Genomic DNA, 10,572 nt, shown 5'->3' with positions numbered 1-10,572 from the left:
TATTCCGTGTGCCCTGTTTCTCTGAAGGCTGCTACTACCACCTTTGCTAATTCAGCCAATTGGGCCAATAGACCTAAGAGGAGAACACGGTGAAAAGTGTCTATGGAAGCCCTTCCCCCGACAGTATTTGGGTCCCACAGGCAGGCAGAGGAATGGGAACATTTCCTCTGACCCCAGGTTTACAAAAGGACACAGGAAGGGGGAGCAACATCCTAACACATATGTTTATGCGGGGCAGAGTGTTTTTTAACTCTCTAAGAGCACTTCGCACCCATGCCTGGGATCCCTATATTTAACTCCCCAAAGTTCAGAGAAGTCTGTTGGAAACTAGCTGCTACCAAACCCGCTGCGGAGGAGCAGCCCAGGCTGGCATGGAAAGAATATGCCCCTTCTGCAGCTGGACCGGGCTGGCACTTCAATGGTTAAACAGTTTGCCTGTGAGGATGTTAATAAGCCTTGCAGAGAGGCATTGAGACCTCACTACAGGGAAGCCAGTACATCTGAATACGTCCATATCTATTCAGACATTGGGTCCTCCTATACACAGGGGACACAACAACTGAATTTCTTTCTAACTTAATCTGAACTTTTAACTTTTAGAAATGTTGAATTTTTCTTTTGACAAGTACAAGTAATTAACATTCCTCTGATTGGCAAATGTATTCATATTTTCAATAGACATTTTTCGAATCAATAGATCATTAACAGATCTAAATTCATCTTCTAGTTTTTCTGTAATAAGAACCCAAAGTAGGCAAACTCACTTTAATTAACATTTTAGTAGATCCTCAGGGGGGTCCTGAAGGACGGGATAGAATTTGCTCCGGGGCTGGGAGGAGTTACTGTCCTTCAGGGCAGGCTGAGGCATTGTTAACAAAACTGTTTTTCCTTTCGCTTGAACCTCTGGATACTGACATTTCTTAATGTAATTGGGTTTGTTGGTAGTTATATCAATCCAAATATCAATATATGGCATTTGTTCCAGGTGACCAAGGCTCCTGTATATTTTCTGATGGACCATAAAAGCCAATTGCAAATTGAAACTACCTTCGAGTGGCCAATTAACCCCTTAGGCAGGCCATTCAAGTTCACAGAGTGTTCTCAGGAAACCAGGATCGACAGGCTTTTCATAGTCACAGGAGCGCTTAAAGCAATCAGAAAAGTTAGCAGGCAATGAAAACACAAAACAAGAAAGACAAACAGACAGACAAAGATTACACTACACCCGCCCGGTGACCAAATCAACTCGGGACTGCAGAGCAGAACCGAAAAAACAGCGTCCTGTTCTGACCAGGGGGATGCAGTTGGTGCGGCATCCCGCCTGCAATCGCCACCAATTCGCCACCAATGCAAATGCCTGGAGGCGAAAACAAACAAAAGGGATTCCCCTTACCCAGGTCTGATGAAACAGAAAGCTCCAAACCGAATTGAAAGCCGAATGTAGAGGCGGAGGATGTGGAGGCTCCCTCCGCCTATTCCGAGGAGGTCAACCCCTTAGAGTGGGGGACCTGCGGTTGATCTCGCTGGGGCCTCCAAATGTTGTAACCCAGGAGAATCAACCTCACTCAGACACCAAGTAATTTTGAATATTAGGAGCTTTATTACCTGCGCAGGGACTGCAGCCAACCTTCACAGAGAAGAACTGAAGCCCGAGCTCTGGGGGAGGGTTGCTTATATAGGACAGGGGTTACTCAAGAGTTTAGCAGAGCAAGCAAGCTGCGTGTACAGAAGCGGATATCAGCAGTTAGCAGCTGTACACGTTATTTTATATTTCTTAACATTTACTAGATCCCAGCCTTGAATGTCTCATTGCCCCATCTGGCATCGCCTGTTTGGGTTCTTCTTACTTGGGGCTCTTTGTGCTTCTTGAACTTGAATGCCTTTTTTCCTTCACCAAGTTAGGGAAGTTTTCTGTCACTATTTCTTCAAATATATTCTCTACCCTTTGCTCATTTTCTTCTTCTTCTTCTGGAACTTCTATGATGTGAATATTACTACGTTTCCAGTTGTCCCACAGTTCTCTTAAGCGGTTTTCCGGTTTTTAATTGTGTTTTCTTTTTGGTTTTCTAATTCACTGATCCAGTCCTCAGCAACTCTGCTGATTATTCCTTCCAATGTGTTCTTTATTTCTGCTGTGTCATTCATCATCTCCAGTTGGTTGGTTTTCAATGTTTCTATATCTTTACTCATGGGGCTATTCAGGGCCTATCGAAAGAGAACGGGCCTATCGTGAGAGGGCGGGGCTATAGCGAGAGCCCGGGCCTATCGCGAGACCCCGGGCCTATCGCGATAGTCGGGGCCTATCGCGAGAGGGCGGGGCTATCGCGAGACTCCGGGCCTATCGCGAGAGGGCGGGGCTATCGCGAGACTCCGGGCCTATCGCGAGAGGGCGGGGCTATCGCGAGAGAGGGCGGGGCTATCGCGAGACCCCGGGCCTATCGCGAGACTCCGGGCCTATCGCGAGAGGGCGGGGCTATCGCGAGACTCCGGGCCTATCGCGAGAGGGCGGGGCTATCGCGAGACTCCGGGCCTATCGCGAGAGGGCGGGGCTATCGCGAGAGAGGGCGGGGCTATCGCGAGACCCCGGGCCTATCGCGAACTCCGGGCCTATCGCGAGAGGGCGGGGCTATCGCGGACTCCGGACTATCGCGAGAGGGCGGGGCTATCGCGAGACTCCGGGCCTATCGCGAGAGGGCGGGCTATCGCGAGACCCCGGGCCTATCGCGAGAGGGCGGGCTATCGCGAGACCCGGCCTATCGCGAGAGGGCGGGCTAATCGCGAGACTCCGTGCCTATCGCGAGAGGGCGGGTCCTATCTCGAGAGGGGCGGGGCTATCGCGAGACTTGGGGCCTATCGCGAGAGGGCGGGGCTATCGCGAGACCCCGGGCCTATCGCGAAGGGCGGGGCTATCGCGAGACTCCGGGCCTATCGCGTAGAGGCGGGGCTATTCGCGAGACTCCGGCCTATCGCGAGAGGGCGGGGCTATCGCGAGACTCCGGGCCTATCGCGAGAGGGCGGGTCCTATCGCGAGAGGGCGGGCTATCGCGAGACTTGGGGCCTATCGCGAGAGGGCGGGGCTATCGCGAGACCCCGGGCCTATCGCGAGAGGGCGGGGCTATCGCGAGACTCCGGGCCTATCGCGAGAGGGCGGGGCTATCGCGAGACTCCGGGCCTATCGCGAGAGGGCGGGGCTATCGCGAGACTCCGGGCCTATCGCGAGAGGGCGGGTCCTATCGCGAGAGGGCGGGGCTATCGCGAGACTTGGGGCCTATCGCGAGAGGGCGGGGCTATCGCGAGACTCCGGGCCTATCGCGAGAGGGCGGGGCTATCGCGAGACTCCGGGCCTATCGCGAGAGGGCGGGTCCTATCGCGAGAGGGCGGGGCTATCGCGAGAGCCCGGGCCTATCGTGAGTGGGCGGGGCTATCGCGAGACTCCGGGCCTATCGCGAGAGCCCGGGCCTATCGCGAGTGGGCGGGGCTATCGCGAGAGCCCGGGCCTATCGCGAGTGGGCGGGGCTATCGCGAGAGCCCGGGCCTATCGTGAGAGCCCGGGCCTATCGCGAGACCCCGGGCCTATCGCGATAGTCGGGGCCTATCGCGAGAGGGCGGGGCTATCGCGAGAGCCCGGGCCTATCGCGAGTGGGCGGGGCTATCGCGAGAGGGCGGGGCTATCGCGAGACCCCGACCTATCGCGATACTCGGGGCTTATCGCGAGAGCCCGGGCCTATCGCGAGAGCCCGGGCCTATCGCGAGTGGACGGGGCTATCGCGAGAGGGCGGGGCTATGGGCCTACAGGGCGGGGCTATCGCGAGACCCCGCGCCTATCGCGAGAGGGCGGGGCTATCGTGAGAGGGCGGGCTATCATGAGAGGGCGGGGCTATCGCGAGAGCCCGGGCCTATTGCGAGAGGGCGTGGCTATCGTGAGAGGGCGGGGCTATGGGCCTACAGGGCGGGGCTATCGCGAGACCCCGCGCCTATCGCGAGACTCCGGGCCTATCGCGAGAGTGCGGCGAGACTCAGGGCCTATCGCGGGAGACCGAGCCTATCGCGAGAGGGCGGGGCTATTGGGAGACTCGGGGCCTATCGCGAGATTCTGGGACTATAACGGGAAGTGGTACAGTTGTTTTGGCAAACAAATCTGGCAGTTCTTGAAATGATCAAACATACTACATGACCCATCAGTTCTGGCAAAGAGAAATGAAAACTGGTTCACACAGAAACTTCAACATGAATGTTTATACCTTAATTTTTTATAATAGCCAAAAGGTATGAACATTCCGAATGTGAATGAACATTTGAATTAATAAACAAAATGTGGTATACACATATGGTGGAGTATTATCCCACGGTAAAAACGGATGACGTACTGATATGTGGGACAACATAGGTGAATCTTGAAAACACTATGTCAATTGGAAGATCACTTATATATAAATGGAAATTCACATGGAAGTCTGGATAGAAAGTAGGTTCATTAGTGCTGAGGGGCAGGGACATAGAGGGTGCTGGATAAAGGATATGGGATTTCTTCTGGAGGTGAGGGAAATTTTCCAAAATCAGCTATGATGGGTCAATGGTTGTGCTTACCTTTGACCCAATTAAATAAGTGGACTTTTAGTGAGTGAATAGTATATGTGAATGGCATCTCAATAAAGTTGTTTAAAAATACTCATCCCACCAACCCTTGCTGCTTCCATCCAAGTTCTCACATTAGAATAATTTTTCTAAACACCATTTTCACCATGTTGCTCTCTTTTCGGGTGAAACTTTTCAGAGTCCATAAAGATGTCACCAATTCAACGACCATTCATTGCACACCTACTGTCCTAGGCACTGATAAATGCAGCCACACACTTTTTCTGCAGTTTCAAATCTCAACTCTTTCCGCCTTGGAGGCTTCACCTGCGTGACTCGCTCACTTCCTTTCCCATTGACCTTCTCAGAAACAGAGACCCTCTGCGCTAAACAAATGCCCTTGCTTTTCCCAGTTCCTTTTCTATGCTATTGCTCAATGTGGACAGTACCTTTTTACCCAAAACGCAGGCCACGGTCTGACCCGTCCCGCAGGTCGAGCAATGAGGACTCTAGAGGGGGAGTGAGGATGAGGAGGGACAAGAGACACGAGAAATGGAGACAAGACAGGATTCTGATCAAGTCTCATTTATTCAGGGGGAGTTCACATAATAGATAGGAGAAAAACAGGTGAAACAGTTCATGAGTATCCCACCTGAAGCAAATTCCAGTAAATACCCCAGGTTGGAGAACTTTTCTTGCCAGTGACAGTTTAGTGAGGTGGGCAGGGGAGAGGCCTGTGAGGAACAGCTGAGAAGAGACCTCAGGGAAAGGGCAGCTGGGCTTCCGTGCTGTTTGGGAGGCCCAGCCCTGCGACCTGGTGTTTCACCTGGATGAATTCTGCATGTCCTGTCTAGGTCGCCTTTTCTTCTCTCCGAAGTTTTCTATCCCTAATTCAAAGTCCATCTCCTTCCAGAAGCTCTCGTGGTTGACCTGCCCACCGTTTCCTTTCTTTCCCCAGATCAGTCTGTGAATCCTTCGTTCCTCCTCGCCGCTCGCTCTTCTGGGACTGCCTGACAGTCCACCGAAACCTGCTCAAGGCTCAACCTCAAACAGCAGCTCCTCTGTCTCTTCTATACTTTGCTTCATGTGGGGTGAGGAGCGCTCCTTTCCGATGACTGTCGCAGAGTCTTCACAGATTGGATTCCTTAGCGGGAGGTCACCGGAACCTCGGAACCTCGGTGCTGCCGCGGGTTTGATTTGTGACCTCAGGCCAGGCAGGCTCACTCGGGCTGCAGGTCTCTGCCCGGAACATCTGGCCCGAGCAGCGCTAACACCCCACCGGCCCAGGCGGAGCCTCACCCGCCCAGTGACTTAGCGGAGGCTGCCACCTGATGGCTGCCGTGAGAACTTCACCTGCCGATGGTGCCCTGGTTTCCTAGCCGGCCTCCTTCCCAGAATCGCCAGAAATGAAGGAAAAGGGCCTTTGCTGAGCCCGTGACCTCCAAACACGGGGATTCTTATATCATTAAAACCACCCGAAGAGAGACCAGGGGGCCAACAGAGCTTCTGCTTTTATGTTCTCAGGTCTTTCCATAATTTCAGTTAGGAAGGAAAGAATTGCTTTTCAATTATGTACGCGAATCAAACGTGATTGACCTCGTACCTTTCATAAAGAAATGTGTTCATTTTAACAAAATGAGCCCTAAAGTAGGGTCATTCTTTTATTTTAATTATAACCATTTAAAAATATTTGTACCGATTTTGAGAGAGAGAGAGAAAGAGCGCCCCACCAACCGAGCCACACAGGCCAGGGCTAAAGGAGGGCGATTCTTAATTCAAATATAATTAATTTTAAAAAATTATACTAAGGGTAGACTTTTATTTTGTTTTACTTTATTTATTGATTTTATTTGGAGAGCGTGCTTATTAGAGCTGGGACAGTGAAACAAAGGGGACTTGGGGTGGAAGGGGCACCCAGGCGGTGCTCTGCGGCGGCTCCTAGAAACGTTTCAGGACAAGTGAGCGAGGCTGCTGAGAGCTCGCTGGGAAGCCAGAGGAAGGGGGCCTTGGAGACAGGTTCAGGGGGGAGCCCGGGACAGGCTGCCGCTGCCTGTTGCTCCCCTGCAAGTCTTGTGGGGACTAAGGGTAGAATTACGGACGCTTGGGCAATACAAATATTGGACACGTGGTATCCCCTTTCTGGTGTCCTTCAAAGCCCAGCAAATAGGTGACAAGTTTAGGCCTCCCATGAAACACTGCAACCATAGGGTTTTCACTCGGGTTTGTTTCTAATACCTGGTATTTAATACCAAGGTATAAACGACTTAAATATCCTAACACACCCGCCATCTAGAAATATTTACGTTTTAAAGGTGTATTTCAGGGAGTACAATGACCAGCCCAAAGAATAAATCTTGAAGAGTAGAATTGAGATGTGTAAGAAATCGGGGGGGAGATCCTTTGAGGCTCGGCGACCTTTATGGCCACCCTTCAATTAGACACAGGGACCGAGGTGCTGGTGGGACTTCAGGCTCAGAGGCAGGAAAGCGTACTAGGAACTGCTCTCAATGCGCTTGCTTTCTAGACGGACACTGTCCCAGGAAGGGGATTATCTTTTTCGTTCTGGGGTATTTGTAGGAGACAGTGTGGTCTAGTAACGTAGAACTAGCCTGGGAATTAAAAGAGTGGGTTTTATTCCTGTTCTTCCCATTTATAAACCAAGTACCTCTGATCTTGTTCTTAAACTGTTCCGCTAAATTTACTAATCCGCATGATGTGCATAACATCTATCTGAAGGGTTGCTCTGAAATACTAAGCAGGACCATCTATTTGGAATTCCCAGATGTGGCTCCATTCATGCCAAAGTGGGGTCTGCTCCCCGAGTTACAGGGAGAGTCAAAGGCACATCTTTCTGTCCTCTTTTTAAAGAGTCCCATTGGCTAGTTCAAGGATAAACATAGTTTCGTGAGACAGCACCTTTTCATGTCCTCTCCTCTTCCCAGATATCATGCAAAACCCTCAGACACCACTGCCCGTGGAACTGGACGATGGCTGTGACTGAAGACGAACAGATGTGTAAGGGGGCCCAGAATTGCCGAGGTTTCCGTGGGAGCTGTGTGGATCCACCGGGGGCGGGGAGGGGGGGGCTGCTCCAGGAGACCCAAGAAAAACACTTGACTCCAGGTGCACTTTCTCTCCGGAACAGAGGCTCTGCACAAGTCATTCCGAATAAGCAAGAATTCAGGGAATAATTCCCTCCTAACAGACTTAGAGGATGAATTTCAGCCCACGAGAGATGGCTAAGGACAGTACGGCACAGGAATTGCGGGTGAGCACTGATTATCCGTCACCTGTGGAACACAGGTGGGACTTGGTGTGACAGCACAAAGTGAACGTTACCTGTGCCAACAACACAGAAATGCTGCAACCAACTAAAACGAGTGAGAGGGTGAAGGGAAAGATCAGAACTCGAGCCGGTTTGCTGATTGCCTTCCATGTAACAGCTCAAAGCCAAATAACGTCACTGACAAGTAAAAGAAGTGTATTTTTGTTGTTGTTGTTGTTGTTGTTAATCTTCCCCCAAGGATATTTTTCCATTGATTTAGTTGCCTCCCATACAACCCCAGGGCCGGGAATCAAACCTGCAACCCAGGTACGTGCTCTTGACCAGGAATCAAACCCAAGACGCTTCCCTCTGCAGGCTTATGCTCTAACCACTGAGCAAACCAGCCAGAGCAAAAGTGTAAGTATTCTTAATAGTACAAAGCTAAATACAAAAATGCTAACTTGCCCTGGCCCGTTTGCTCAGTGGTTAGAGCGGTTCACCTGTCAAAATCACACAAGGTCTCTTGAGGTCTTCATGCAAGTTCTCTCTCTCAGTGTCATAATTGAGAGAACAGTGAGAATCTCTACTGACATTGCAGCCTCCAGGCGATGACTGGTCGGTTCTTTGAGAGCTGTGCCATCCGTCACCTCACACACAGTCAGGTGGGGCGGAGCAGAGGGGTCAGGCTGGGACCTGTGGTCTGCAGGGGCTCAGCGAGTTTCCATGCGGGCCCTGCCCTTTGGTTTGTTTCGAGAGACAGTGAGAGCTTCAGCAAACGAGTGCCCGGGGACAGATGGTCCGATCCCACACCCTGCACTAGATTCTGTTCCAGCTCTGTTCACATATCAACTGCTCACCAGCGGCATTTCGGAGCGAGCAGCATTGCCTAGCAATTTCCCCTCTTCTGTAACAGTCCTCCTTCCTTATTCCAGCGACCAGCAGGGACCCGGGGAATCTTCCAAGTCAGCCAGGAGCGCAAACATCTGGCAAACACCCTTCTAAAGCATTGCACACAGCTAGAGAATCATAAGTGTGAGCAGGAATTTAAATAGTATTTTCGAACAAACCACGGGGTAGCCCCCTTACTCCTGGCATGTGTAACAGTTAATCGAAGATCATCAGCTCAATGCCTAGGGTGGACAGGCAGGTAATGGAAACAAAGCAGGCAGGGGCGTCACTAGAGTGTGGTGGGGACTGTGGCAAAGTGGAGAGTGTGGGCCGAATCCACAGGGGCAGCTCAGGCACTGGTTGTCTTCAGGGAAAGCAGGCCCAACGGCAGGTCTTTTGATTTCGTAAACACTTGCAACCTGGATTTGTATGTGAAACCCCTTGATTTTTAAATGTCTGTGACTAAATCTCATCATCAAGAAATGGTCCAGGCCAGCATCACTCCCCCAGGCCGGCGGCCAGCCCCTCACAGTAAGATACATGGTGTCTCACCTTCCTCGCTGTTCTTGTCTCCCGCTCTCCTCGGGAGTTCAGTGGGAAGAAAGGACTACACTCGGGTCTGGGTTTTGGGTATTTTGTAGTTCAAGGTCACGGAGGTCGTCTACGTAGGCTGTCTCTGGCTGGGGCATCTGGGAAGGTGCCCGGTGGAGGAGAGCATGATTGGAAGCTCCCTATTTCCTTTTCATTTCTGTTTATTTCAGCGTTAGCATCAGAGGAACAAGTGTGTCGTTACAGGGACAGCCGCTTGTCTGGCAAAGCAAAGGAAGGGGAACAGGATGAGAGAGGCCCAGACAGGAGAGAGGTGCGGCCTGCCAAGCGCACTCACAGCGCAGTGTTCTGAGCAGACAAACGGACAATTGCTCACTCTTAAGGACTCACGGTCTTACAACGATCCTAAGGACCTGACGCGAGCATCTGCGAACGGATGAAACCCCGCGTGCTCATGCCTCCCAGCAGTGACTAATTTACGAAACGGCTGTACTGATAGATCGAGGGTTGGGTGAGCTCACCAGAAATGACTTCCAGGCCAGTTGCAGCGGAGGTTGGCCGTCCATCCCACATCAATTTCACACTTTCCTTACTCAGAGAGCCCGGATTCTGGGTAGATTTCTGTCCTTCCTCCCACAGGACTGGTGAATCCTGATCGGGTGAGGTCAGTGGTCGGGTTCCCTTTCATCAGCGATAGCTCTAGGGCCAGCCGGGGACTCAGCTGCTCACTGCGGTGTGCGGGATGTAGAGGCCTCTGGGAAAGGACTCATAGCTCCTAAGAAGGCGAAGCCTAAAAAGTGACCAGCTCGTTGCTTCCATTGAATGTTGTCTTGTCTGGACGCAACTTACGGAACTCCAGCAGCCCTCTTGTGACCATGAGAGAAATCAGCTTCAGGATGAATCTGAGCCACGGGTGGCAGAGCAGGGAGCCGGAAAGATCGTGGAACTTTAAGGTATACTTGAGTCACTGAATTAGATTGAATGAAACAACCCAGAATCCCACCTCCCTTGGGATTTCTTGTATATGAGACAGGATATCGTTTTTATCTTTTATGCCAATTTGAGTTGAGAGTTTTCTGTTACTGATGGCCAAAGATATCCTGATACAATGTTCATCCTGAAAATCTACAAAATAGTCTCTTTCCCATCCAAATAAGGACTTTTCGGTCAACGAAGGGCCTCATTTACAATGGTGGTCCCATCGGATTAAAAGGAGCTGAAAAATCCCGATGGCCCAGTGACCGTGTAGCTGATGGAAGCGTGCAGAGCAGAGCATCACTCAGAGTTGGTGGGGA

This window comes from Molossus molossus, unplaced genomic scaffold (assembly GCF_014108415.1).
Source record: "Molossus molossus isolate mMolMol1 unplaced genomic scaffold, mMolMol1.p scaffold_m16_p_6, whole genome shotgun sequence".
NCBI classification, from domain to species: domain Eukaryota; kingdom Metazoa; phylum Chordata; class Mammalia; order Chiroptera; family Molossidae; genus Molossus; species Molossus molossus.
Note: the sequence above shows the minus strand (reverse complement) of the source record.